The 4,126-nt window shown below is 38.1% G+C and overlaps 1 non-coding gene across 1 annotated transcript; it reads left to right on the forward strand.

The window, feature by feature from the left end:
• Positions 1–225: 225 nt before the first annotated feature.
• Positions 226–332, forward strand: LOC133813070 (small nucleolar RNA R71). The gene has a single exon (XR_009884115.1). It is a non-coding gene; the product is annotated as a small nucleolar RNA R71 (small nucleolar RNA).
• The last annotated feature ends 3,794 nt before the right edge of the window (positions 333–4,126 follow it).

Consider the following 4,126-nt stretch of genomic DNA (forward strand, 5'->3'; position numbering starts at 1 on the left):
AGCTAATTAGCATTAGAGGTGCTCACTTCATTAGCTGATTTGGGTGGTGGAGTAGGATCTTGGCGAATGCCAAACTATTTTGAGTTAGCAGCCATATTAGAAATCAAGCTTCTAGCTGCAGCAGGAGTCTCATTAACTAGTGCACCCCCACTGGCTGCATATATCATACTCATATCCAGTTATTTTAATCCTTCATAAAATTACTGAATGAGGAGTTGTTCACTTATTTGATGATGAGGGCAACTAGCACACAACCACTTAAACCTCTCCCAATATTCATACAAAGACTCTCCTGTATATTGCCTTATACCACAAATCTCTTTCCTGATGCTTCTAACTTTAGATGCTGGAAAATATCACTCCAGGAACATAGTTTTCATACCATTCCATGTTTCAACAGTACCAGGTGGAAGATAGTACAACCACTCTTTAGCTGCATCCTTTAGGGAGAAAGGAAAAGCTCGCAGCTTAATTTGTTCTTCAACCACTACAGCAGGTTTCATACTAGAACAGACAATATGAAACTCCTTCAAATGTTTATTTGGATCCTCACCAGGCAGCCCATGGAAAGAAGGCAATAAGCGGATGAGGCCCGAATTCAGCTCAAAGTTTACATCCAACAATGGATACTGGATGCAAAGCAGTTGTTGGTTAAGATTTGGCGCTGCCAACTCTTTCAATGTCCTTTGCTGGGCCATAGTTCTATAGGATCGAACTGAATCGTCAGAATCAGATTCATTGTCAGACGGTAATGGCACTTTAATAGGATTGACTTGTGGAGCAAGACGTTTAAAGAGTGGATTATCGGTGATAGTCCTTGAAGAACGAGAAGCTGACGATGACTCAAGATATTGTTTAAGCCTAAATAACCTTTCTTGGGTATCGTCTTCACCAGACATATACACCTGACAATTCCACAGTAAAAACTAATTAGTCACAAATAAATAAATTTGAATAATAAAGAAACAATAGTCCCTGGCAACGGCGCCAAAAATTTGATGTGTGTCGTATACCAACAAATTTAACAATGATTTTTCTTTCAATACTTCCAATTATTTTAGTATATTAGTAAGCACAGGTCGAACCCACGAGGACTATCGTTCACTTTATTATTCAATAATTAACACTAAAACTTAAAAGGGGGATTTTGATTTTTAACTCAAAATTAAATAACAAAAACTAGAAAGCAAATAAAGATTGATATTACGTTATTAAGAAACAGTTAAAGGTTAATCTCCACCCTCAACAATCATTCCTAATCACTAATAATAAATATTATTCTGATTTCTCAATTAAACTATTAACCTTGTAGATAACGCTGAAGCAGAAAATTATCCCAGTCTCCCTATTATAAGTAATCAAGGCGAAGCGCTCAATAATTAACTATTTTATTTAAGCAATAAATCTATGAAGCATACAATCTATTTAACTTAGATAAAGCATTAAGTCCTATGGAAACAAGTTAATCTAGGCAATAAATTAATGAAGCATATAATTCATTTAACCTAGGTTCTATTTTTTATAATCAACAATTCTTTTGACATCACTATCAATTGCAATTTATCACATACACTTAGAATCCTAAACTATTAGGTGAGTAGTAATTCTAATATGACAATTGAATAATGTAAAACCTTAATTAGTTGGCCACCTAACAAGAAATCACAAGATTCATAACATTCAATTAGAAAAATAGAAACAATTTAATACTGAGAGAAATTAAATAATAATATTCATTATCAACAATCAAGAATTCATGTCTTGGGTTTTGAATTAACCCTTAACCTAAAAAGAACCTACTCCATAATAGTAATCATAATCACAAACATAATTATAATTAAGATTAAAGAGATTAAGGGAAGAAAAGAAACTAGATTGATGAACGATAGTGTTGTAGTCTTCTCTCCAGCCCTTTCTGAGTCTTTTTCTCTCCTAAACCATAATAAAAAAACCTCATCTAAAATTAACCCTAATAATCTTTTATAGTCTCAATTAAATTCTAATTAAAAATCTAAAAACGACATCGCAGGCCGCAGCCTAGAAAATTCGCGTCGCGGCCTAAAACAAAATATGTGCAGAATTTGGTCACGCAGGCAGCGGCTTGAAAAAACTAAGCAGTGGCCTGACTCACTAGGCAGCGGCTTGAAAAAACTAAGCAGCGGCCTGTCTAGAACAGAAAAAATTAAAACGTCAATTCCAATTAAAGTGTCGCAGCCTAAATTTTATGAGTCGCGGCCTATCTTCAATTTCTTCAATTCTTGACCTTAGATAGCTTATACGCTGCTGCCACTTCAACATTTCAATCCTCCTCCCTCTAGATCATCCTCTGGAGTTTCTCATCTATCTCCCATTGTTTTCGTTCCATAGTCGCCCTCTGGAGGGAAATTTCTATAGCAAAGGCCTCCTGCCTCGCTAGAAATTTCTCCATCTCCTCCTGGTGAGCATCATGTTGATCTTCTGCATTAGGTTGGTCTCCAACCTCCACCTAAGGTTTGTTAATAGAATCAATGGGATCCTGAGTGGTGGAATCCCTAGGAGCTATCTTCTTTGTCTAGTTAGGTTTTGGAGGCATCGTAAAACTAATGAAAGTGTGTTTCTTGATTTCGTACTCTCAATGAAAGCACCGAAATGTTTACCTGTGAAATTGGCCAACGGTCGTATGTACAGTATATGACACATTTTGAACGAAATAAGTAGAATATACAAAAAAGAACAAATATCTTAAACAAACACACAGAAATTTTATAGTAGTTCAACCCTATTTTGATGAACAGTAATAACCTAATCCACTTAGGTTTTAGTATTGAATTACTCGATAGACAATTACACTGATGAACATAAGTATTCACTTGTTGCTAATTTTCCTAGAGTTTTCCCCAAAATATTCGTCAGATCCCCTTCAATGAAGCCCTAGGTCCTTTATTTATAGTACACAGGGGTTGTTACATGATCGATAAGAGTGGGATTGTGGTTTGGTACACGATCATTGGGAGTGGAGATACGTGTCCACCTTCCCATGATTATGATATCGTGGGTCTTCTCGTTTTTTCTCTGGATCATGGTAGGCAATGCACAATTGAAACCTCTGGAAAAATTCTAAGTCTCAGTTGGTCTATGAAACTTAGGTGCTAGGTCTGATGCTCCTTTAGAGCTTGGGTGTTAGGCCTGATGACCCTCTGGGTGCTAGACCTATTGATCTGCTGGGTGCTAGGCCTGTTGATCTTGATTTGAATGAGTGTGAGTTTTACCCAGTGAAGTGTCTTTGGGAGTGTAGGCTGACCACCATATGAAGGATAGGGTGGGCCGACCACCCAGGTGGTTCTTGAGCATGTCAGGCCAATCATCCCTAGGGGTAGGTGTCAGTCCGACCACCCCTAGGGTGCTAGGACAAGGTCGACCACCCCTAGGGGGTTTAGGCTTGGTCGACTTCCTTATAGGTTCTGGACCTATCTTTTTTGCTCATCGGTCTTTTTTCAATACTTCATCGTTTTTCCCTGATTTTTGATGCCACGTGTCACTTTCTCATTCGCCACGTCATCTCTAGATTTTTGAGGGACAACACTAATCAAGGCACTAAGCCTTATTAGGGAAACCAAGACGTTACAATTATCCCTTCCTTACATGAATTTCGTCCTCAAAAATTTTACCTGAACAGCTCGGGATACTAATTTCGCATGTTGAACTCTAATTCCCAAGTTGCCTCTTCGACCTTGTTGTTCCTCCATAATACCTTAACCAAAGGTATGGTTTTATTCCTCAAGACCTTGTCCTTCTTGCTAGTATCTGGATTGGTTGTTCTTCATAGGAAAGATCTTCCTACAGCTCTAGATCTTCGTAACTCAATACATTAGTCACATCTTGCACATACTTACGAAGCGTCAAAATATGAAACACATTGTGTACGGCCGACAATGCCAGAGGTAAGGCCAATCTATAGGCCACCTGACCAATCCTCTCCAGGATCTCAAACAGTCCTACAAAACCTAGGGCTCAACTTTCCCTTCTTTCCAAAACTCTTTACCCCTTTCCATGGTGAAACTCTAAGGAAGACATAGTCTCGCACTTGAAACTCCACATTCATGTGCTTCAGATCTACAAAACTTTTCTATCTACTCTGAGACGCAAG

The sequence above is a fragment of the Humulus lupulus genome, chromosome 1, assembly GCF_963169125.1.
Source record: "Humulus lupulus chromosome 1, drHumLupu1.1, whole genome shotgun sequence".
In the NCBI taxonomy this organism is placed as follows: Eukaryota; Viridiplantae; Streptophyta; class Magnoliopsida; order Rosales; family Cannabaceae; genus Humulus; species Humulus lupulus.